This window comes from Podarcis erhardii (assembly GCF_964252035.2).
Source record: "Podarcis erhardii genome assembly, chromosome: 17".
NCBI classification, from domain to species: Eukaryota; Metazoa; Chordata; class Lepidosauria; order Squamata; family Lacertidae; genus Podarcis; species Podarcis erhardii.
In genome coordinates, this window is record NC_138515.1 from 32,802,379 (window position 1) to 32,828,904 (window position 26,526).

A 26,526-nucleotide genomic window follows, 5' to 3' on the forward strand; every position below is an offset into this window, starting at 1 on the left:
CATCACCTGCACTTTCTTTCTCAGCTATCAAATCTCCTAATAACCTGCATTTTCCTTACAACAGGATTAATTGAGGGTGTGATGGACACAGTTAGATTCAATAGTTGTCTACTGAACTCAACTCACTTCCCATAAAATAGATGGTGGAGGCCTAGGGATATTGCCCCTCCAGTTCCTCAGAGGACATGGCTCCCAGACCCCTCACCACCCTGGCAACACCCTCCTATGGACACACACTTCTAAAGTGTGGTCTGAAGACCAAGAAACCACCACCTTACTGAAGTTGAGCAGGTCAAGGTATGGTTCGTGCCTGGATAGATGATGGTCTGGGAATCACATGTAAGCAGCCTTGAGTCCCAAGGTGAGAGAGAGGCAGAATATAAACTAATTCCTGTGTACTTCCTCCTCAAGTAAGAATGTGGTCAATGGCCCATCTAGTCCAGCATACTGTTCTCACGGGACGCGGGTGGTGCTGTGGGTTAAACCAAAGAGCCTAGGGCTTGCCAATCAGAAGGTCGGCGGTTCGAATCCCCGCGATGGGGTGAGCTCCCGTTGCTCGGTCCCTGCTCCTGCCAGCCTAGCAGTTTGAAAGCACGTCAAAGTGCAAGTAGATAAATAGGTACCACTGCGGCGGGAAGGTAAACGGCTTTTCCATGCGCTGCTCTGGTTTGCCAGAAGCGGCTTTGTCATGCTGGCCACATGACCCGGAAGCTGTACGCCGGCTCCCTCAGCCAATAAAGCGAGATGAGCACTGCAACCCCAGAGTTGGTCACGACTGGACCAAATGGTCAGGGGTTCCTTTACCTTTTTACTGTTCTCACAGTGGCCAACCAGCTGTCTTTCTGAAACCTGCAAGCAGAATTCAAAGCACCAGAGCACTCTTCCCTCTGCACTCTTCCCAGCAACTGGTATGCAGAAGCATAGTTTAGCTATCTCCTGCATGAAGAAGTCCTTTCTTCTATCTGTCCTGAATCCTCACACGTTCAGTTTCACTGTAGGTCCATGAGAGACAGAAAACACCTCTTCTCTATCCATTTTCTCCATGCATAATTTCATAAACTACTATCATGTTGTTTCTTACTTGCTTTTTATCCAAACTAACAAGTCCCAAATCCAGCAACCTTACTTTAATAGGTCATTTTGGCTGCCCTTTTCTGAACCTTTCTCAACTTTGCAATATAATAATAATAATAATAATAATAATAATAATAATAATAATAATAATTTATTTATACCCCGCCCATCTGGCTGGGCTTCCCCTGCCACTCTGGGCGGCTTCCCAAAAAGTATTAAAATACTGTGATACATCAAACATTAAAAACTTCCCTAAACAGGGTTGCCTTCAGATGTCTTCTAAAAGTCTGGTAGTTGTTGTTCTCTTTGACATCTGGTGGGAGGGCGTTCCACAGGGCGGGTGCCACCACCGAGAAGGCCCTCTGCCTGGTTCCCTGTAACTTGGCTTCTTGATATCCTTCTTGAGGTGACCAGAACTATATACAGTATTCCAAATGCATTCACAGAATCATAGAATTGTAGAGTTAGAAGGGACCATGAGGGTCATTTAGTCCAACCCCCTATAATGCAGGAATCTTTCACCCAATATGGGTCTTGAACCCACAGCCTTGAGATGAAGAGTCTCATGCTCTACCAACTGAGCTATCTGTTCACACCATAGATTTGTATAATGGCATTATGATATTGGCAGTTATACTTTTCAATTCATTTCCCAAGGATCCCTAGTATGGAATCTGCCTTCTTCATGGCCTATGCACACTGGGTTGGCCTCTTCATTAAGCTATCTACTATATGGCCAGCGTTGGAAATTCGCCAGGCACATTGTGCACCTTGCAATCGGCCACTTGCAACCAAGGGAAGAAGCCCAGGAACCAGGATGGCGCCTGATGTCTCCACCAACTGGAGGTGCATGCCAGCAGATCCTTGGATCTTGACTGTTTCCACACACTAGCAACACATCCTCTAGAATTCTATTCATCATATTTTATCCGCACAAAATGAATTTCAGGAACCAAAAAGCTGTACTGAAAAATACAACTTTCAAGCCATCCGGCCCCAAAATGGCAACGGCATTCCGTTTTCGCAACAGCAAACCTGGTTTAAGGAGCCATTTGGTGCCTAGCTTAAAAAGCAGAGACATCACCTTGCCAACAAAGGTCTGTATAGTTCAAGCTCTGGTTTTCCCAGTAGTGATGTATGGAAGTGAGAGCTGGACCATAAAGAAGGCTGATTGTCAAAGAATTGATGCTTTTGAATTATGGTGCTGGAGGAGACATGGATGCAAGAAGATCCAACCTCTCCATTCTGAAGGAAATCAACCCTGAGTGCTCACTAGAAGGACAGATCCTGAAGCTGAGGCTCCAATACTTTGGCCACCTCATGCGAAGAGAAGACTCCCTGGAAAAGACCCTGATGTTGGGAAAGATGGAGGGTACAAGGAGAAGGGGGTGACAGAGGACGAGATGGTGGGACAGTGTTCTGGAAGCTACCAGCATGAGTCTGACCAAACTGCGGGAGGCAGTGGAAGACAGGAGCGCCTGGCGTGCTCTGGTCCAGGGGGTCACAAACAGTCGGACACGACTAAACAACAACAAATTATACATCCGAGTTTCAAACACTGACTATGACCCTAAGTTCTTACTCCTGGTCTGTCACTGCAAGTTCAGGCCCCATGAGCATATATGTGAAATTGAGATTTTTTGCCCCAACCTGCGTCATTTTACACTTCTGTAGCCAGACAGTCCTACAAAGAAAGGACTAAGAATGTTGTTGAATAGGTGGGGCAGGTCAAAGGATCCTAGACTCACGTGCCCCGCCCCCCAGCAGACAAATCCACAATAGCTCTGAGTAGCAGAGAGCACAGGTCTGAAAGCAGAAATGGTACAGCATAGCAACTTTAATTCTTCTAATTGCAGCCCGTACCAATAATTTGTTAATACCCGACTCTACCGGGGATCCTAACTAATGGACAGTAATGAGGGCAGCCCTGCTTAAGCGCACGACGTCCCTTAAAATAATTTTTGGAAGTGTTTTTTTTTTTTAATCAAAAACCAAAATATATTGGTTATACTTTCTCTCTGTGAAGGTGATCTTTCTGCACAACCTGGAATGCGCAAACACCTCGGGTCACCCTTCAGTGAGCATCAGCCAGCTCACCTCCCTGCCAAGTCCACGGCAACACACGTTCCATCTCCGGGACGACGGTGTGACTTTTGGAGGCTCTATGCCTCATTTAGCCCTGGTAATGGCCTAATTGGGTTGGAAAAATGCAGGGGCAGGAGTGCGATTAAAAAACCAGCTTTGTGGTGCCTATTTCAGCCGTTGGAGAGGAAGGGAAGGAAGCAAAGAAGAACAAACTTCGACAAAAGGCTTTCTACTCTCAGCACTTAATAGTAGATCTTTGCTTTTAATGAAGGCCGATGCTACCTGTAAGACCAGGCATTATCCCTGAAAGTATGAAGAGGGTCAGTAGAAAACATGCACATCCTCTCTGTAAAGGTCTGTGCGTGATTCACTCTCGACACAAACAAAAAAACCTACTCCACCCCCTTTCGAACCCAAAGGCTTTGCCTTCAGCTCTCTGAGTAGACTGTAGTTATTGTAGAGTTAATAGATGATTTTACTTGGCAGGAATGAAAGTGACACAGGGAAATTCGAGCGACGAACCCCGCCATTCATTCAAAACACATCAGTTCGGGCAGTTCCACTATGCTTTTTTTACACAAATCCATTAGAATATGTGATCCTTGATAACATTTCGCTGGTTAACTGCCCAAATAGTGCTTATTCCTGCTATAATTTCTCCCATATTTTAAAAGGTAAAGCAACCCCTGACCATTAGGTCCAGTCATGACCGACTCTGGGGTTGCGGTGCTCATCTCGCTTTACTGGCTGAGGGAGCCGGCGTACAGCTCATGTGGCCAGCATGACTAAGCCGCTTCTGGCGAACCAGAGCAGCGCATGGAAACCCCATTTACCTTCCTGCCACAGTGGTACCTATTTATCTACTTGCACTTTTGACGTGCTTTCGAACTGCTAGGTTGGCAGGAGCAGGGACCGAGCAACGGGAGCTCACCCCGTCACGGGGATTCGAACCGCTGACCTTCTGATCAGCAAGTCCTAGGCTCTGTGGTTTAACCCACAGCATGTTTTAAAACGTCACATTTTATCAATGCTCCGAGTCTTTTAAAATTACTGCTAAAAGGAAGCTTTTGTTTTTTAAAAAGCACAAACAGATATCCTAATGTACACATTGGAAAATGCAAGTGTTACAAAAGACGAGGGTTGACATCTTAAAAACATAACATTTTAGGGTTTATTTCTGAGGAAGCATCCACAAGTGTGCTCTTTGGTCCGATTATTTGGAAGCAGCAATAAAATAAAATAAAACAAATAAGAGTTGTGTATGCTTTCTTCCCATGCCTAGTTTGGCAATTGCTACTTTAGACCAACAATAAAGCTCTAGTATGTGACATTTCTAAACTTACATTAGACAACATTTTAAGCCACTTTAGCCTCAGCCCCCAACTCATACAGGTATAGGATTGCACCATAAATATTCCAGCAGGGGGAGAGATGGGAATGAAGGCCCACTCCATCAGACAGACAGACTGACAGACCAGTTGCCTTTTGACTCCTCCCCAATCTGAGCTGTTTCCATTCAAGCTGGTGTTTAAGGAACTATGTAACTTTAAGAACTGGTGCCTAAATTTGCTTCTTTTGATTTTCATTCCCCATCCATTATATTGTAAGTGTGGAAGGGCTGCCTTTTGTTGTAGTTGTTGCTTTTATTGTTGTTGCTGCTGCTGCTGCACTGAGAGACTTTGGGGCTGAAAACCGGGGTGATAGATAGATAAATGTGTTAAGGATAATGTTGCACAATAAGTATTTTGAAAACCATTGCTGGCATTTCTCAATTAAATGAACCACCATATATTAATTCTACTATTAATTTGGGATTCTAGGGAAGCATTTACATAATTTATTAGTGTTACATTTTGGAAACAGCTAAGCTTAAGGAAGCGTGAACAAACTGGTTTTTGCAAGGTTATCAAAACTGTTACCAGCTATGAAAATGCTTGCAGGGGAGAAAGTGACTTATAAGACATAGTAATTTCAGTATGGAGATCAATAATACAGAATGAATACGGATTTGAACCCAGTGTGTTTTGACTATACACAATTTTGGCTTTAGGGATGATCCCCAGAACGTAACAACTGTGTAAATTGCAGGCCTACTATACAAATTCTACAATTCTATGATTCTATGTATGGAACTTTTAAAATATTCTATGACACAGATGCCTCCCCCCCCCCAAAAAGGTAATTTTTTTTAAAAAGTAATTTTTTAAAAAAAAATTACTGAAAATAGTAGGAGTAAAGTAGATAACAGGTGCTCAATGTAATAATAATGAGCAGCCGCTGTACACCACTGATATTCAATGAGAAGGGGGTATAAAGACTTTTATTTGTAAATTAATTAAATTGTGTCAAAATTAATTATTTCTCTTTATTGTACTCATAAAGCTTTACTTAATAAGTTTTGATTAAGACTGGTATTAAGTTAAAATATTTTTGCACACCGTCAACACGCAGTTCATCTTAGTAACTAGCTCTCCATTTGGCTTCTTCTGTAAGTTCCAATAGAGCATTTGTTTTAAAATATAGATTCCTGCCCATATCTATTCCCCTGTGTGTTTTTTTAAACTTAATTTCACTAAAGCAAGTTTTTCCCCTTATGTCAGCACTATGAGAGTTGCACCTGTGTTTGTGTCATGAGACCCAGATGAGTTCAAATGCTAACACTGTTATACTGTGGGAGATACTTCAGTGAAGCAGAACGAGCCCAGGTTGATTTTTGGATAATAGGCTTGGGGCTGCACTGTCAGCAAACAGAAAATCCTGTTTTGACTCAAAAGCTAAGTGAAATAAAGACAGAATGCACTGGAAGTGAATTAGGGCACAGAAAGGAGCCCACTTTTCATATGGTTTGAAAATTACCAACAAATAGTTACTAGAGGAAAAGGAATTGGCAGTGGCGTAGCGTGGGTTGTCAGCACCCGGGGCAAGGCAAGTAATTTGCGCCCCCTAACCTGTGGATTTTAGTAGGGGCAGAGAGCTGAGTGCGAGCGCGCCCCGCCCCCAGATGTTGTGCCCGGTGCAGCCGGCCCCCCCTGCACCCCCCACGCTACGCCACTGGGAATTGGTGAGGAGGATTCTTTGTGGGAAGTCACATGCTTTAACTGTGCTTCAAATGTATAATACAGAATGTGGCCCTAAGAACTGTTGAGAATAAAGCAACCACACTTGCAATAAGCTATCTGACTCAGAGGGGCAGCAGTGGGGACAACAGACAGAAAAGGGAAACCTTTTCCTGTAATTTCCACCTCACAGACCTACAATTCCCAGAATCTTTACAAGCTATAGTTCCCAGAATTCTTTGTCATGTGTTTTTCACTATGCATTTGTTGTGTTTCAAAGGTAAGGTGTGAATCTGCCCATTGAGCTTGCCCTGCAGAAGGAAGCCAGGAGAACAAGGGGTCTAGGAACAAAGTCTTATGAGGAATGGCTGGAAGAGGAAAGGTAAAGGTAAAGGTAAAGGTAAAGGGACCTCTGACCGTTAGGTCCAGTTACAGGCGACTCTGGGGTTGCGGAGCTCATCTCGCTTTACAGTGGTACCTCGGGATGCGAACGTAACAAGCGACGGCACGTCTGCGTGTGCGCAGGTCGCGTTTTGCCGATTCTGCGCATGTGCGTGACGTCATTTTGAGCATCTACGCATGTGCGAGCAGCGAAACCAGGAAGTAATGCACTCTGTTACTTCCAGGTTGCCACGGAGCACAACTCGAACACGCTCAACCCGAAGCACATTCAACCCGAGGTATGATTGTACTGGCCGAGGGAGCCGGCGTACAGCTTCTGGGTCATGTGGCCAGCATGACTAAGCCACTTCTGGCAAACCAGAGCAGCGCACGGAAACGCCGTTTACCTTCCTGCCGAAGTGGTACTTATTTATCTACTTGCACTCTGATGTGCTTTCGAACTGCTAGGTTGGCAGGAGCTGGGACAGAGCAGCAGGAGCTCACTCCGTCCAGGGGATTCAAACTGCCAACCTTCTGATTGGCAAGCCCTAGTATGTTTAATTTTGGAAGCTGGAGATTTAAGGGGAGGCATGATAGCAGTCTTCAGATATCTGAAGGGCTCCCTCATGCAGAAGATGGAGCAGTCCTTTTTTTTCTTGCCCAGGAGATTAGAACGAGAACAATGTGTAGGAGTTGTAGGAGGAATAGATTAGGCTAAAGATTAGGAAACATTTCCTAACAGGAAAATCTGTTCACCAGGCTGCCTTAGGAGGTAGGTGGGCTCTCCTTCAGTGGAGTTATTTAAGTCAAGGCTCAATGACCATCTGTTAGGGATGATGCAGCTTTGGATCCTGCACTGTGCTGAGCAGAGGACTGGGCCATAATACCTCCAGGGTCCCTTTTAACTCTGGCTGTATTGGCTACAAAATGCGTCCACAGGAAATCCAGCAGGGAAGAATTCTGGCTGTTGTGTGCCTTCTTAAAGGTAAAGGTAAAGGGGCCTCTGACCATTAGGTCCAGTCGTGACCAACTCTGGGGTTGGGGCGCTCATCTCGCTTTATTGGCCGAGGGAGCCGGCGTACAGCTTCCAGGTCATGTGGCCAGCATGACTAAGCCGCTTCTGGCAAACCAGAGCAGCGCATGGAAACGCCATTTACCTTCCCGCCGGAGCAGTACCTATTTATCTACTTGCACTTTGACGTGCTTTCAAACTGCTAGGTTGGCAGGAGCAGGGACCGAGCAATGGGAGCTCACCCTGTCGCGGGCATTTGAACCACCGACCTTCTGATCGGCAAGTCCTAGGCTCTGTGGTTTAACCCACAGCGCCACCTGTGTCCCTGTGTGGCTTCTTACCATCTCCTAAAAGACTTTTTTTTTAATCAACAAACACATAACTTCTTGTCCTTCTCTCACATGTATGTGAAATATTGAATTTAGAGGAAATGAAGCATTATTTGGATCTGGAAAGTACCAAAACCAGATTGCTCTAAACCAGATTGCTTTTAATACAGATTAATAGTTGTCTTCCTTTCCTGTCACTGTCAGCTGACCCCTTAATTATTTAATTATTTGATTAATTATCACCTTGCCTCATGGGTACCTGCTTCTGAACTTTCTTTAAATATGACAGCCAGCAGTGCACAAAGTATTCTGGAATCTCTTCCCACATCAAGCACACTGTGTTACCACAGTCCAAAATGGCTTTTGTCAGGATGTAGCAGATGGTAATCTATTGTACGTATAAGCTTTTGGCCATACTCATGTCATGCTTAGACTATTGTAAGGGCTGCTGAAGATCTCTTGTCGATATGGCAGAAATCCTTTGAATGATTCATAGTCACACTTGCCTAGCCCATTTGGAGAAAAACATATATTGACACAACTAGTTGGCTTATTTCTACTTATCCATTCTATCTGCTCATTCATTCTTCCCATGAAATTATTTCTTTAACTGCTTTAGCAGACCTACACAAATTCATCCATCAACTAAACTGGAATAAGTACTTCTGGGCTTTTGACAAAGCAGGAGACCAGGCAGCACACAGATTCTGTGTATGAATTGCAGTGATGCCCAGATCCCAATTCACTAAGGATTACTCATCTGCTCCACTTAAATGATTAGGAATGTGATGTTCTTAAGCAGATCCCCTTTATTCAGTGCAGCTCATGCACAATTATTTCCAGGTGGATTGTGCTCACTAAATCCTCTCATTGTTTTTAAAATGACCCAAACCATATTTTGCATATGTGAAGTTAAAATTTCAGTGCTAGTACACCTGATTTCACCAATTGTTCCATTATAACTTTAGTTCCAAATTTAATTTCCCTGTTAAATACAATGTTTAAATCATTCTGATCTCGACACTACTACTACTACTACTACTACTACTAATAATAATAATAATAATAATATACCACCCTTCAAAGATCACAAGGTGGTTTACAGTATAAAAACACAACACTTCACATGACAACAAGTTAATAACCCCAAATGATCTGCAATATAGATAAAGAAGAACAAGTCTTGTTGAAGAACCAGAAGCATGGCTTCCTCAACAGTAAGTCTTGTCTAGCAAATATTTTAGAGGTGGGTGGGGCTTTTTTAGAGTGTCAGTGAACATATGAATGGGATGATCCAGAAGACACTTTATCCTTTGGCTTTCATAAAGCTTTTGACCAAGTCCCTCCTCAAAGGCTCCTGTGTAAGCTTAGTAACCATGGGAAGAGACCCTCTTATGGATTAGTAACTGGTAAAAGAACAGGAAGCAACAAATCGGAATAGATGGTAAGTTCTCTCAGTGGATGAATGTAAGAAGTGGGTTCACCCAAGGATGGGTTTTGGGACCTGTGCTTTTTTATTTCTTTGTAACTGATCTAGAATTAAAGATGAGCAGCAAGGTGGCAGAGTGTGCTGGTGACATTGCTTCTCTTGCCCGCCTCCTGGCTCTGACTATGCACCAGTTTCTGACCCCTCTGATCCTTATTTGATGTTCTGGATGGAATGTGACCTCTACGTACCCTGGATTACATATTTATTTCTGACCTGCTTGAATGGACAGCCCACTTCCTAACACGTAGAACCTGACATCACAGAGTCTATCCCTACTGTGGCCCAACAATGACTTCCGCTGGCCATGGGCCAAGCTAGTCAGGGGTGAGATCTCAAAGGAAGAATCCTTTTTAAATAAAAAATCCTGCAGACGGTGAAACCACTTGTTCCCCAAAACTGCTTTGCAAAGCAAGTGTGGATGGTGAAGAGGGGCACATATCTTTGTGTGCACTTGAGAAAAAAACAATAATGTGGATGCCTCTATGCAGGGCAGGAAGGGGAGAGAAGGACACATGGACAGTAAGAGCACCTTGCTTAAAATGAGAGGGGGAAAGAATCTGATTTGCGAGAAAATATTTTGTTTAAGGAGAGATTCATGCCTCTGTTGGGTGCACTTCTTGAGGCAATTTAGAAGGAACATTGTCTCACTACATACTTTGGGGGGCTGGATACCTATGATATTATCTCCCATTTAGTTATTTAAACATATTTACAAGCTAGCTAAGGGACGTGGGTGGCGCTGTGGGTTAAACCACTGAGCCTAGGGCTTGCCGATCAGAAGGTCAGCGGTTCGAATCCCTGCGACGGGGTGAGCTCCCATTGCTCGGTCCCTGCTCCTGCCCACCTAGCAGTTCGAAAGCACGTCAAAGTGCAAGTAGATAAATAGGTACCACTCCGGCGGGAAGGTAAACGGCGTTTCCGTGTGCTGCTCTGGTTCTCCAGAAGCAGCTTAGTCATGCTGGCCACATGAACCGAAAGCTGTACACCGGCCCCCTTGGCCAATAAAGCGAGATGAGCGCCGCAACCCCAGAGTCGGTCACAACTGGACCTAATGGTCAGGGGTTCCCTTTACCTTTACCTTACAAGCTAGCTAAATCAACAACCCCATAAAAATCACTAGCCCCAAATAATATTTACTGGCTTACCTCAGCCACACAGGCTTAATTGTGACTTAAGAGCAACTGTTGAAAAATTGACACACGTCATTTGCTCAGCCAAGGGGAGTTGTGGTGGGTAGTTTAGATTGCTACACTGTGTAGCATCACTTCATAGTCCTGCTTTTCCTTAATGTAGGGTCGGTGTTTCTCAAACTTGGGCCCCCAGCTGTTGTTGGACTACATCTCCCATCATCCTTGACCACTGGTCCTGCTAGCTAAGGATGATGGGAGCTGTAGTTCAACAGCAACTGGGGGCCCAAGTTTCTTCAATTGGGGGGGGGGGCGTGTCTCTAAATTATTGACAATCTTGGCCGTCAGACTGAAAAAGGTAACTGCCCATCTGGGCTCTGCAGGCATGAACTATGTAGAAGTGAAGCTGGGCAAATATCAATGCAAAAGTTAAGACTGTTGCTAGGCATTACTATGTAAGCCTCTGCTTAGTGACTTGTACCTCTCGAAACAAAATAAAAAAATTCCTTCCAGTAGCACCTTAAAGACCAACTAAGTTAGTTCTAGGTATAGATACCAAGGTATCTGAAGAAGTATGCATGCACACGAAAGCTCATACCTAGAACTAACTTAGTTGGTCTTTAAGGTGCTACTGGAAGGAATTTTTTTATTTTGTTTTGACTATGGCAGACCAACACGGCTACCTATCTATAACTTTGTACCTCTTGGTTTTCCTTTTTTAATGTTATGTTCATTATACAACAAAACCCCCCAAAAACCCACTTCTCTGCCTGAGTGTCTGAAAAACAATTCTTGCTCACTACAGGAAACCAAGTTCAATGGGACTTTCCCCCACATGTGCACGTGATTGTAGCTGCGGAGCCCAATTCACAAAGAATTGCTCCCAAGCATGCTCCGTTGAAACGAACTCTGTCCTGGCCAGATCTTTTTTATTTCAATGCAGCTCCTGCAAGAGACCTTCCCGCTGCATTGTGCCCACCAAATCCTCTACAGTAATTTGGTTTAAAACAAAAAAACGGCAGCAACCCGGAGCCTGAAATATATTTCACATGCTCTCATTTACAGTTCCCTTGCCAGAACACTTGATTTCACAAGTTGTGCCAATCTCATCCTTGCTGCAACCTCGCTGAAAACTGGCCCTGAGTTAATCATTCTAATCCACAGTTACCTTTTCTCACTTTGATCCACACGTGATTTACAGACACAAAACACAACCAGGGAGGACTGCAAGGCAGCGGCGTAGCGTGGGTTGTCAGCACCCGGGGCAAGGCAAGTAATTTGCGCCCCTAACCCCTAACCTGCCGCCACTGCCAGCTTCTTCTTGCTGCTGCCTGGGATGGGGTATTTACAGTAAGGTAGCCACGGCGGCGGCGGCGGGTCCGTGTCAGGTGATCTGAGGCGAGTTGCCGCTGGCGCTGCCGCCCAAACGACGCCGCTTGCCCGGAGGAGGAGGGCAGAGAGGCGAGGAAAATGCAACATGGCCCAGCCGCTGCAGCAGCAGCAGCGGCGGCGGGGCTATGAGGAGGGGCTGCCTGGCACGCACTCCGTGGCCCTGACACGCGGGGACCGCGGCGAGCGCTGAGAGCCACTGCCTGCCGGACGCCTTCAGCCCGGACGCGCGCACAGCTTGTCGGTTCCGTGAGACATGGGGCTCTGCTACAGCCTGCGCCCGAGGCTCTTTGGCGACTCCGGAGGCGGCGAGCGCGCCCCCCCAGATGTTGCGCCCGGTGCGGCCGGCCCCCCTGCACCCCCCCGCTACGCCACTGCTGCAAGGACCCACGTCACAGTTGTTAGATCAGCAGCCCAATCCTCAACACACTTGCAGTAAGAGCTGCTCAACAGTGGAATGGACCTCCTTGGAAGGTGATGGACTCTCCTTCCCTGCAGGTTTTGTAAGCAGAGGCTGAATCATAGAATTGGAAGGGAGCACGGGAGTCATCTAGTCCAACCCCCTGCCATGCAGGAATCGTTTACTCAACCCGGGACTCGAACCCGAGTCTCATGCTTTAGCAACTGAGTTGGTTGGCCATCTGTCATGTATTACCGAGATTCCTGCACTGCAGCGGGTTAGACTAGATGACCCTCGCGGGTCCCTTTCCAACCCTACGATTCTATGATTCCGTGACCCATCGATTTTTAGGAACCTGAGGTTGCCACTGCTGGACCCAGAGGGCCTTGCTACCTAGGGTGGGGCTGTCCTATGAATATGAAGGGGCCATAGGAGCCAACGCCTATACCCCCCCCAATAAAATATTTGAGGGGGGGCTGGGCCCATCCATTGCCATTCAAACAGTGTCATGTGATCAATTATGCGGGGCGGGGCTTACTCCCCCCCCCCCAATATTTTATTCAGTTTGGCACCCTTGGAAGGCGCCGCGCAACGAAATCCTAAGCTTGTTGACTCGGCAGCGAGACCCGCTTCGTTTCGACGCGGTTTGCTCTGAAGGAAATACGCTATAGGCTCGCAACCCAAGTTCCCACTCTGGAGCCCACTTCCAAATCCACTTCTAAACTGAGACGTGTTCAGACAACGAGCTTTTTTGTTAAATGAATAAAAAAGCACACAAACCCGAAAGGCTCCTTCACGAGCCCAGCGCACAGCTGCCTCAAAACCGGCCGCAAACTTGCCCGTCGGTGGGTGGGTGTTAAGAAGAAGCCCCCCAAAAGCCCCCCTCCCAAGACACCCCCAGGTAAAAGCAGAGGCCCCCCCAAAGAAAGCGGCACACTCTCACCCTCGCTCCGTCCCCCGCGCGCCTGCCAGGACCAGAATTTCTCACGGAGAAGAAGAAGAAGACGCAGCAGCCGCGCGCTCCGGAGTGCGCAGCAGCGCCCGCAGGGAAACTTTTCCGCCGCTTCTCGAGCAACAGCCGCAGCGACGACGCGCAACTCGGCCGTCCGTCCGTCCGTCCGTCTACTCGCCCCGCGAAGACGCGCAGGTCCAGCCCACCGGCAGCGCCGCGCGCCGCGCGCCCAGGGCGAGCCCACCTGCCGGCCAGCCGCTTCCCCGCAGCCAAAGGCGCCCGGCCTCCTCCATGGCCAGCCCGCTATGACCTTGCCAGGTAGACGGGGCAGCCGCCGGGCTTCCCTCAGCTGCCGTCCGTCCCGTCCCGTCCGTCCGCCTCCGGAGAGAGAGAGAGGGCGTGAGGGGGCGACGGAGGGCTGCGCTGGAGAAAACCCGTCGGGGAAGCGCCAAGTCGGCGGAGTAGGGCGCGGAGGCGGCGGCGGCGCTGCAGTGGCGTCCAGGGCGCGCCGAGGGCTCTGGCGCTCCACCCTCGAGGGGGCGGAAGGCGGCCCGGGGTCGGCGAGGGAAGAGCGGGCGGAGCGGGGTTGGTTGGAGGGGCCTCGTCTTGGTAGCAGAAGTCCTGCTCTCAATACCCCCAGGTATGCCTTGCCGTATAGTTTTCCCAGTAGTGATGTACGGAAGTGAGAGCTGGACCATAAAGAAGGCTGATCGCCGAAGAATGGATGCTTTTGAATTCTGGTGCTGGAGGAGACTCTTGAGAGTCCCATGGACTGCAAGAAGATCCAACCTCTCCATTCTGCAGGAAATCAGCCCTGAGTGCTCACTGGAAGGACAGATCCTGAAGCTGAGGCTCCAAGACTTTGGCCACCTCATGAGAAGTGAAGACTCCCTGGAAAAGACCCTGATGTTGGGAAAGATGGAGGGCACAAGGAGAAGGGGACGACAGAGAAAGAGATGGTTGGACAGTGTTCTCGAAGCTACAAACATGAGTTTGACCAAACTGCGGGAGGCAGTGGAAGACAGGAGTGCCTGGCGTGCTCTGGTCCAGGGGGTCACGAAGAGTCGGACACGACTAAATGACTAAACAAAAACAATGCCTTGCACGCGCCAGGTCATTCATGGATATCTTCGCATGTGGTGGGCACCATTTCTGAAACCAGGAAAAAAATAAGTCACACTGCAAGGTAGCCAAGGGGCTGGCCCAGGGGTCAGCAACCTTTTCCAGCCCTGGGCCAGTCCACCGTCCCTCAGACCATGTGGGGGAGCTGGACTATATTTTGAAAAATAAGAATGAACAAATTCCTATGCCCCACAAATAACCCAGAGATGCATTTTAAGTAAAAGCACACATTCTACTCGTGTAAAAACACGCTGATTCCCGGATCATCCGTGGGCCGGATTGAGAAGGCGATGGGGCCCCATCTGGCCCACGGGCCTTAGGTTGCCTACCCCTGGGCTGGCCTCTCCGTATTATTCCAAATTCGAGGAGCTTCTGTGCGTTGAGAACTTTCCGAAATATATCCTCTACCTTCATATATCCTAGGTAATGAGCAGTAGGAGAGCCATTTCCTTAAAGGCAACTGGAGGCGCCTGGCAGCCTTTCTGGACCTTGGGTCCCAGGATAATTCGTAGGGTTGGGAGGGACCCGAGGGTCATCTAGTCCAGTGTTTCCCAACCTTGGGCCTCCAGCTGTTTTTGGACTACAACTCCCATCATACCTAGCTAGCAAGACCAGTGGTCAGGGATGATGGGAATTGTAGTTCAAAAACAGCTGGAGGCCCAAGGTTGGGAAACACTGATCTAGTCCAACCCCCTGCAGTGCGGGAATCTCAGGTCGATCATCTCAGACAGGTAGAATCATAGAATCATAACATCTTGGAGTTAGAAGGCACCACTAGGGTCATCTAGCCTAACCCAAGTCAGGAATCTTTTGCCCAATGTAGGGCTCGAACCATTAGCGGACCTAGGGGTCTTAAATTTAGCACCTTTTGCCTTCCATTCAAAATCTACTTAAGGATTCAGGGCACAGGTCCACAGAACAAAAACTGCATATAAATTGCATATGCTAATTTCTATCTACAGGTGCCTCTGGGGAAATAAGGTGGTGGATCCCCTAAATCCACCTCTGCTCAAACCCATGACCCTGAGATGAAGAGCCTTGTGCTCTACCAGCTGAGCTGTTGTTGGACTGCAACTCCCACCATCCCTAACCACTAGCCCTGCTAGCTAGGGATGCTGAGTTGTAGTGCACCAAAAGCTGGGGACCCAGGGTCAAGAAGGGCGGGCTGAGGCCTGTGGCACTATAAATGCTAACAGATTTATCATGGTATACAGTTCCGCAGCATATTGGGGAGAGCCAGTGTGGTGCCCTCCAGGTGATGCTAGACTCTCAACGTTCAAGAGCCCCAGCCAGCATCACCAGTGGCCAAGGATGATGAGGATCTTATTCCAACATCATGTGAAGGGGACCACATGGGTTACCCCTCAGTTAGGTCCACCACTGCATGAATGAAGTGTGTGCATACAGTCAATTAAAACTATGTTTTATACATAACACAGTTGCAGAGAAGTTGGTTGAGAGTTTAAGGTGCCACAGCACCGTCATTTTTGCTGCAGCAGATGGGCATGAGTACTCCTCTGAAAACTCTTGCCGCTATCCCAGTTTTGCTATGTTAATCAGCACCCAGTGTGGGACAGGAAAGCACTGTCTCTGTCCAAGGCTTTATGTACAGAACACAACTTATTGATGAATTCTGATTCAGCTGTTTCACACCAAATTGAGCCTTTGAAATCATTTCCCAATTTTCACATCAGCCATGGAGTATCCTGGGAGACTGAAATCTTCCCCCACTGGTTTCTTGATCTTACCATTTCTGATGGCAGAGTTACTATGTCATTACATTATTTTGCATACACCTAGATCAGTTTGTCCTATATAGAAAGCAGGAGTGCAATGCTAGGAAGTGAAAGCATTTTGCCAAATTTGAAGGATAAGCAAGTGAGAGAGCACGTGGGCCACATCTGGCTTGTGGAAGATTTTCACCCAGCCTTTGAGCTGTCCCCTTTTCCCCAATCCATGACACTCCTAGACTGTTAGTATCATGACAGCCATACTGTCATAAGGAAGGGGGTTCAAAAATCTACACCTAAGCCTTCATTGGAATAATGCAAGATTCAGCTCCCATGACTTAATCTTAGGTATATTTTCTGATATTTTCTTGAGCAAAAAATTTAGTGCAATCAGATCTAAATTGACAGTTTATTTTGCCCTGCACAGCCGTGTTACCAAGACTGAGCTTGAGAACAGCCCTTTCTTTAAAACCATCTGAGAAGAAACATCTTACAATTCAGGGGCAGTATTAAGGGGTGGCCCAGGGGGCCTGAGCCCATTGTTGTTTGTTGCAGATACTGGATCCCTTCCCACTTAAAGGTAAAGGACCCCTGACAGTTAAGTCCAGTCATGGACGACTCTGGGGTTGTGGCGCTCATCTCGCTTTAGTGGCCGAGGGAGCTGACATTTGTCCGCAGACAGTTTTTCCAGGACATGTGGCCAGCATGACTAAGCCGCTTCTGGTGAAACCAGAGCAGCACACAGGAACGCTGTTTACCTTCCCGCCGAAGCGGTACCTATTTATCTACTTGCACTTTGGCGTGCTTTTGAACTGCTAGGTTGGCAGGAGCAGGGACTGAGCAACAGGAGCTCACCCCATCGCGGGGATTCGAACCACCGACCTTCCAATCAGCAAGCCCTAGGCTCAGTGGTTTAGACCACAGTGCGCCCTTTAATTTTATAGGAGAAGGAAAGCTCTGATCCTAAACCTCCGCTGCCTTAACAGTTATACTAATCCGTTAGAAAGGCTTCGGGAGTAAACCCTGAGGAACAGTCCCTGGCCGCTGCCTTGCAGGACACCTTCAAGAAAAGGCAAGGCTAAGGAGTAAACCTTGCACAAATCCAGAGACGAGTCCCTCGGGCAGTTGGATGTTCCCTTGTATGCCTCCTTCCTGTAACAGCTGCAGCCAAGTTGGTGCCAAACGTATTGCTCTGATTTCCTTTGGACCACATCAGTGAGGCCAAGGTGGGGGTGGGGGAGTCTTGTTGTCCGGGCAGCTCAGGACCTCCATGGCTTGCACCCCGGAGAGAGCTGGGCACACTGCAAAATGTAGCCATTCACATCTCATTTTCCCAGAGGCACCTACACATATAAATGAGTATATGCAGATTGTATGCAAATTTGGCTCTCTGCCCGGAATCCTTTATGTACTGTGCAACACTCCTGCCTTAAATAAAATCTAGTAAGTTATCTCAATGGGGAAAACTAAACATAGGAATGAACTGAAACACTGAAATCAGGGATATTAACTGTGCTCTTAACCTGTAAGTCAACATCTCCCTCTGCTGACTTTTGGACGCCTTCAACTATTTTTTTAACATTCTTAACCCTAAGCCCGCAATGCTTTTCTTTAATTCTGGACGACTTGTACTGCAATGCCTCACAGTTACAATCTGCCATAAAAAATAGAATCATAGAACTGTAGAATTGGACGGGACCCCAAAGGCCATCTATTCCAACCCTCTGCCATGACAAGAAAACTAATCTCTTTGAACATAGCGGGACTTAATTCCAAGTAAACAGGCATTGGGTTGTACTGTAAACTTTCTAATTCTGCAGCAGCAGTTCCAATCATATTCTAGTGCTCACAAATGCATTCTAATAGTGAAGCAGATACAAACTTATTATGACAGTGAGTTTTTAATGAACTGTGTTTGTTGACCTGGAAACACCATTGTCTTATGTTTTGAGCTTTGAAGTACAATGGCAACTGAGTTCCTGCCGGCACTAGGAGTGGGTAGATGCAGATTGTGAGGTTACAAATTTTCTGTCCCTAGACTATATGGAGAAGCTTCTCAGGAGGACATTCTCCCTTTCTACTCTCCAGAATGCCCAATCCCCTGGCTTCTATATAGAAATAAAGTGCTCTGATTTGTGGCTGAAGCTAGCCATCAACTTGAGCCCTAGCACTATATAGTTCGGTGGAGGAAATTTTTCGGACAGGAAGATGTGTGTGTGTGTGTGTGTGTGTGTGTGTGTGTGTGTGTGTGTATTCCTTCCTTGTTTCTGAAACATTCCCCTTGCCAACAAACAATGCTACTACATGGTACATGGCTCTTTTCTGGGATGGTTGGAGATCTGAACCAGAGTAATCTTTTTAGGTCATTGGAATACACTGGACAACTTTATTGCAGGTCTGAAATAAAATTTGGATGGTCCAGTCATTACTGATTTCACAACAAAACTTGCCTACCCCCAAATGAAGGAGGTGTTTCTTGTGCCCCAGGGAGTATAAGTACATTAAGTTCGACATTAAAAGAAACTAACAAGGATTGAGCATGCTTTTTGGCTTCCCAAAGCCATGAAATACTGAGGGTTGTGCTTGTGGGGAGGGCAAAAAGAGGAGGAGGTGACTAGCCAGCATGAAGCCTTAGTAGCATATAATAACCTAGAAGAGGTAGAGGGGGTTGTGTGTCATTATATTAAAAAGAATCGGGGGGGGGAGGGGGAAATACTTCCCTTTCCCAAACTTCAGAAACCTCCCTCATCCGTCTGTTTCAAGAGACAATGGAGTGTGCCTCAGGGGTTGAACTAAAGTCACTGTGTTAGCAGCACCGAAGTGACTTCACTCAGATACAAGCCTGGGCAGTGTGTCTGGAGGTCCTGGGCTGCCCAGATGACAAGACCCCCCCCTCCCAAGCCTTGTTGTTGTTGTTTAGTCATTTAGTCGTGTCTGACTCTTCGTGACCCCCTGGACCAGAGCACACCAGGCCCTCCTGTCTTCCACTGCCTCCCACAGTTTGGTCAAACTCATGCTGGTAGCTTCGAGAACACGGTCCCACCATCTCGTCCTCTGCCGCCCCCCTTCTCCTTGTGCCCTCCATTTTTCCCAACATCAGGGTCTTTTCCAGGGAGTCTTCTCTTCTCATGAGGTCACCAAAGTCTTGGAGCTCAGCTTCAGGATCTGTCCTTCCAGTGAGCACTCAGGGCTGATTTCCTTCAGAATGGAGAGGTTTGATCTTCTTGCAGTCCATGGAACTCTCAAGAGTCTCCTCCAGCACCAGAATTCAAAAGCATCCATTCTTCGGCGATCAGCCTTCTTTATGGTCCAGCTCTCACTTCCATACATCACTACTGGGAAAACCAGAGCTTGAACTATATGGACCTTTGTTGGCAAGGTGATGTCTCTTGCTTTTTAAGCTAGGCACCAAATGGCTCCTTAAACCAGGGTTGCAGTTGCGAAAACGGTATGCCTAGTTGCCATTTTGGGGCCGGATGGCTTGAAAGTTGTATTTTTCAGTACAGCTTTTTGGTTCCTGAAATTCATTTTGTGCGGATAAAATATGATGAATAGAATTCTAGAGGATGTGTTGCTAGTGTGTGAAATCAGTCAAGATCCAAGGATCTGCTGGCATGCACCTCCAGTTGGTGGAGACATCAGGCGCCATCCTGGTTCCTGGGCTTCTTCCCTTGGTTGCAAGTGGCCGATTGCAAGGTGCACAATGTGCCTGGCGAATTTCCAACGCTGGTCATAGTAGATAGCTTAATGAATAGGCCAACCCAGTGTGCATTGGCCATGAAGAAGGCAGATTCCATACTAGGGATCCTTGGGAAATGAATTGAAAAGTATAACTGCCAATATCATAATGCCATTATACAAATCTATGGTGTGAACAGATAGCTCAGTTGGTAGAGCATGAGACTCTTCATCTCAGGGCTGTGGGTTCAAGACCCATATTGGGTGAAAGATTCCTGTATTATAGGGGGTTGGACTAAATGACCCTCATGGTCCCTTCCAACTCTATAATTCTATGATTCTGTGAATGCATTTGGAATACTGTACAGTGGTACCTCGGGTTAAGTACTTAATTTGTTCTGGAGGTCTGTTCTTAACCTGAAACTGTACTTAACCTGAAGCACCACTTTGGCTAATGGGGCCTCCTGCTGCTGCCATGCCACCGGAGCACGATTTCTGTTCTCATCCTGAAGCAAAGTTCTTAACCCAAGGTACTATTTCTGGGTTAGCGGAGTCTGTAACCTGAAGCGTATGTAACCTGAGGTACCACTGTATACAGTTCTGGTCACCTCAAGAAGGATATTGCAAAGTTGAGAAAGGTTCAGAAAAGGGCAACCAAAATGATCAAGCGGGTGACCTATTAAAGAAAGGTTGCAGGTTTTGGGACTTGTTAGTTTAGATAAAAAGCAGGTAAGAAACAACATGATAGTACTTTATGAAATTATGCATGGAGAAAATGGATAGAGAAGAGGTGTTTTCTGTCTCTCATGGACCTACAGTGAAACTGAACGTGTGAGGATTCAGGACAGATAGAAGAAAGGACTTCTTCATGCAGGAGATAGCTAAACTATGCTTCTGCATACCAGTTGCTGGGAAGAGTGCAGAGGGAAGAGTGCTCTGGTGCTTTGAATCCTGCTTGCAGGTTTCAGAAAGACAGCTGGTTGGCCACTGTGAGAACAGTAAAAAGGTAAAGGAACCCCTGACCATTTGGTCCAGTCGTGACCGACTCTGGGGTTGCAGTGCTCATCTCGCTTTATTGGCCAAGGGAGCCGGCGTACAGCTTCCGGGTCATGTGGCCAGCATGACAAAGCCGCTTCTGGCAAACCAGAGCAGCACATGGAAAAGCCGTTTACCTTCCCGCCAGAGCGGTACCTATTTATCTAGTTGCACTTTGACGTGCTTTCAAACTGCTAGGCTGGCAGGAGCAGGGACCGAGCAACGGGAGCTCACCCCGTCGCGGGGATTCGAACCGCCGACCTTCTGATTGGCAAGCCCTAGGCTCTTTGGTTTAACCCACAGCACCACCAGAGTCCCGTGAGAACAGTATGCTGGACTAGATGGGCCATTGACCACATTCTTACTTGAGGAGGAAGTACACAGGATTTAGTTTATATTCTGCCTCTCTCTCACCTTGGGACTCAAGGCAGCTTACATGTGGTTCCCAGACCATCATCTATCCAGGCACCAACCATACCTTGACCTGCTCAACTTCAGTGAGGTGGTGGTGGTTTCTTGGTCTTCAGACCACACTTTAGAAGTGTGTGTCCATAGGAGGGTGTTGCCAGGGTGGTGAGGGGTCTGGGAGCCATGTCCTCTGAGGAACTGGAGGGGCAACATCCCTAGGCCTCCACCATCTATTTTATGGAAAGTGATCATGTGATCAGCCTGCTCTCAAGGCAGCTTGCAGTTGAGTTCAGTAGACAACTCAAAAGCATCCATTCTTCGGCAGTCAGCCTTCTTTATGGTCCATCTCTCACTTCCATACATCACTACTGGGAAACCCATAGCTTTAACTATATGGACCTTTGTTGGCAAGGTGATGTTTCAGCCTAGCTGATGTCCAAAGGAAAGCAGAGCCATACATTTGGCAACAACTTGGCTGCAGGAGTTGCTGGAAGGAGGTATACAAGGCACCATCCAGCCTTTTTAGGGACTCTGGATTGGTGTAGAGCTTACTGCTTAGCCTTGCCTTCTTCCTAAGATATCCCTCAAAGCATCAGAGGTTTAGGATCAGAGTTTTCCTTTTCCTAGATGGACTACCTTCCCAGGTGGATGAGCCCTATCTGCCCCTCACTCCCCTCCAGAGCACGTGCAGAAATCTCCTTCTTGACCATTGGAACCACTATTGGTCTCTTCCACTGAATCTGCCAGAGTCTGTCTTCTCATACAGGGGTAGTCTCTAACTCACTGAGGGTTTGAGACTCATCGGCTACCCTTACCTGGTTTAGCTGACCAGTTGAAGCTGTTCCAGGGGTGGGGTCACTGTGACATGCTGACAGCTTCTAGGAGCCACAGGTGAGAGTTGAGTGCAGGGTCGGGACCAAAGGTGGACAAACTACCTCACGATGTGTCCCCCACCAAAGTTACTACCCTCCCCTAACACCCCACTATACACCTCCCCCAATACACAGCAACAAAGTGATACATTTGTGGGTTGCAGGCATGGGATGCAATTCGGCCCTTCTGCGCGTGCGCATAGCACGATTTAGTGCTTCTGCGCATGCGTGGCTGCCGAAACCTGGAAGTAACCCGTTCCGGTACTTCTGGGTTTCGGCGGGACCGTAACCTGAAAAAATGCGACCTGAAGCGTCTGTAACCCAAGGTATGACTGTAGTCCACTTTCACTTTGGCCTCTTGGAAAGACAAAAAAGTACCGGTATATGGAAATAGAAAGTTCATATAATGTATCATTCTGAACCTCTGGTTTTGAGTTACTTTGCAGAGCACAGAGATGCGGGGAGAGAGAAGGACCCCATTATCCACTTAGGTAATTTCATGGTTTACATGTGAAAAGCCATTTTAAAATCCCCCCTGGTGTAGAAGTGAGAGCTCCATGAATGGAGAAATGCTAGATTTTACTGTACCAGTATGTTCCTCCACATAGGGACACAGGTGGTACTGTGGGTTCAACCACAGAGCCTAGGACTTGCTGATCAGAAGATCGGCGGTTCGAATCCCCGTGAGGGGGTGAGCTCCCGTAGCTTGGTCCCTGCTCCTGCCAACCTAGCAGTTCGAAAGCACGTCAAAGTGCAAGTAGATAAATAGGTACTGCTCTGGCGGGAAGGTAAACGGTGTTTCCGTGCGCTGCTCTGGTTCGCCAGAAGCGGTTGAGTCATGCTGGCCACATGACCCGGAAGCTGGACGCTGGCTCCCTCGGCCAATAAAGCGAGATGAGCGACGCAACCCCCGAGTCGGTCACGACTGACCTAATGGTCAGGGGTCCCTTTACCTTTACCTATGTTCCTCCACCTTGACTCCCCCACCCAACGAACAAGGAAAAAGGGGCATTCCTGACTTTTCTAGCTCAGGAAATGTGGAGGGGGGTGTTTTTCAAATATTTTAAAAAACAGACTGCAAATTGCAACGCCAGTACAGCTCATTACAACAGCCCCACAATGTAGCAAAGAATGCATATTGCAGATGTAGGGTAAGGCTGGTATATAACAGTGCAGTGCAACCCTCATTGCAAACCGAGGGTCAGGTTGAAGTTGAAAGAAAGGAGAATACAACCATCTGTACTATATAGTCCAGTGTTAGCATTGTCGATCAGAGTGGGATCTGAATTGGGGTTTGCATTTATTACCCCAAACCCCTCAAACAAAACACTCCTAACACTCAATTATTGAATGGAGAAGCCTTGTGCTTCGTTTCACTTGCATGCAACCATGTTGCACTGTAAAATGCAAAAACAAAAAGCTCAAAGAGAAGGAACTTCTGTTTTTCCTGGTACAGTACATTGAACTGCTGGAAAGATAGGCTGCTATCAAGTCACACATTCACTAAAATCCTGACTTTCTCCCTTGATTTCCATAGACGGCTTTCACTCCCCTGCAGTTGGGGGAAAAAATTGTATTGAAACCGGAAATCATCCCTACTTCTCAGTCTGTAATGACAAATCTATGGTGTAGACAACAGGAAGTACAGGTGTCTGGAAACCATAGACTTGAGAATATGTGTAGAGGAAATCACTAAACATGCAGCTAAGAGTCAAAAGACTGCTCTTTCAGGAATTCAACCCTCCCAGCCTGCACTATGGTGATATTATTTGTTAATGTAGTCACTGAAAAATCCTTTTTTAAGAAACTATCAATACTTGAATTATTTCCTGCACTCTTTATCTGTGCTGTTGTATATTTAATAATATGTAACTGACAGTTCTAAACTGGCAATTAACTGGCTGTCTATCAGTATCTACCTCACCAGATACTGTGGAGAAGATAATAGAGGTCAGCTGTGATAACACACACAGAAAACCTATAGTGAGACGGTAAAACACTGGAATACATAGCCATTATCTCAGCCACAGGTGCCTCCCCAATGCAATATGTGGACGGGGTGTGTGTTTGCTCGTTTGTTAAGCTGAAATCTAAAACACTAAAATAAAACTCTCAGAAACTAAGACGCGAGTAACAAATAAGCCAAGGAAGCAATTTCTTTTTTTTCCAATTTTTTTTTATTGGTTTTCACAATATTATAAACAAACAAACACATAAGACAAACAAACATAAATCATAGCCTTATTGAAAATTACACTTACTAACTTTGTTAAGTGACTTCCCTGCTTCCCCTTGGTTGAATTTCATTGCATATCCTTTTAACGGTTTCCCAAATCACAGTTCTTATAAAATTTAACTTAAACATTAACATCCTTAAATCTTCACTTTATGAAATTAAACATATTAATTCATCACTTAACATAAATAAAATCCTAAGCCAATTAAGTATCTGCAAGCTGTTTTCAGTTAATTTAACTTAACATATTTAACTAAATAATCATTAAATTTAATCCACTCTTCCTGATACTCCTCCTCCTCCTGGTTGCGGACTCTTCCGGTTAGGTCGCCTAGCTCCGAAAAATCCATCATCTTCACCTGCCATTCTTCTATCCAAGGAAGCAATTTCTTTGCTGCTATGCTTTGTTCAGAGCTAGACAGAATCACATATAGAATCAAAGAACTGTAGAGTTGGAAGGGACCACCAGGGGTCATCCAGCCCACCCCCCTTGCAATGCATGACCCTCAGCCAGAGCATCCATGGCAGGTGGACATCCAACCTCTGCTCAAAAACCTGCAAGGAAGGGCAGGGCACCACTTCTCATGGGAGCTCGTTTCACTGCTGAATAGCTCTTACTGTGAGAAAGTTCTTCCTGAAGTTTAGTTGGCATCTCCTTTCTAGCAACTTAAATCTACTGGTTTGGGTCCTGTCCTCCAGAGCAAGAGAAAACAAGCTTGCTTCATCTTCCATTTGACACCCTTTAGATCAGGGGTAGGCAACCTAAGGCCCGGGGGCCAGATCTGGCCCAATCGCCTTCTCAATCTGGCCCACAGACAGTCCGGGAATCAGCATGTTTTTACATGAGTAGAATGTGTCCTTTTATTTGAAATGCATCTCTGGGCTATTTGTGGGGCATAGGAATTCATTCATTCCCCTCCCCTCCTGCCAAAATACCGTATTTTTTGCTCTATAAGACTCACTTTTTCCCTCCTAAAAAGTAAGGGGAAATGTGTGTGCATCTTATGGAGCGAATGCAGGCTGCGCAGCTACCCCAGAAGCCAGAACAGCAAGAGGGATCACTGCTTTCGCTGCACAGCGATCCCTCTTGTTGTTCTGGCTTCTGAGATTCAGAATATATTTTTTCTTGTTTTCCTCCTCCAAAAGCTAGGTGCGTCTTATGCTCTGATGCATCTTATAGAGCGAAAAATATGGTAGTCTGGCCCACCACATGGTCTGAGGGACAGTAGACTAGCCCACGGTTGAAAAAGGTTGCTGACCCCTGATTTAGATATTTGAAGATAGCTATCATATATCCTCTCAGCCTCCTCTTTTCCAGGCTAAACATAACCGACTTGATTGTTCCTCATAAAGCTTGGCATCCAAACCCTTTATCATCTTGGTTGCCCTCCTCTGCCCACATTTCAGCTTGCCAATATCCATCTTAAAGTTTGGCACCCAGAACTGGACACAGTATTCCAGGTGTGGTCTGACCAAGGCTTTTACTTCCCTTGGTCTTGACATTAAACTTCTGTTGATGCTGGCTAGAATAACTTTAGCTTTTAAAATTAAATTGATATACTGCCCTTCATTCAAAGACCCCAGGGCAGCCATGGGGCATATCTAGGAGTTGGCAAGGCTGGCCCTTGCGAAGGGCCCAGGCCCGGGGGCGGGGGGAGCAAAAATTACTCCTCTCCACTGGTTCAGAGTAGTTGGAGGCCTGCCCACCCACACAGCCATGTTCTCTCCTTGCACCTAAACAGCTTTTTGCCAAGGGTACAAGGGCACCTAGGTACACCTTTGCTTGCAACATAAAGACACACAAAACCACAAAATATTTAAATATGTAAAAACACATAAACACATAAAAAACAAAGACAATGACCCACCCCAAAAAGTCCACAGACCGTGCAATTGTATTAAATCCCAATCACTGATAGCTTAGTTGGTACAGCATGAGAGACTTAATCTCAGGGTAGTGGGTTCAGGCCTCAGGTCGGGCATTTCAGGGGGTTTGACTAGATGACCCTTGTGGTCCCTTCCAACTCTTTGTTGTTGTCATGTCCGCCTCTTCGTGACCCCCTGGACCAGAGCACGCCAGGCACTCCTGTCTTCCACTGCCTCCCACAGTTTGGTCAAATTCGTATTTGTAGCTTCGAGAACACTGTCCCA

The 26,526-nt window shown here is 46.8% G+C and overlaps 1 protein-coding gene across 2 annotated transcripts in view; it reads right to left on the minus strand.

Annotated features, from left to right (window-relative positions):
• CASR (calcium sensing receptor) overlaps window positions 1-13,418 on the minus strand; it is a 52,117-nt gene extending 38,699 nt beyond the window's left edge. The window contains exon 1 of one of the 2 annotated variants that reach the window (XM_081844864.1): window positions 13,286-13,418. The gene's annotated coding sequence lies outside the window, so the exon portion shown is untranslated. Of the gene's footprint in view, window positions 1-11,353; window positions 11,435-13,285 lie in introns of those variants that run through there. The other variant, XM_081844865.1, reaches the window with a different exon arrangement.
• Window positions 13,419-26,526: the final 13,108 nt, after the last annotated feature.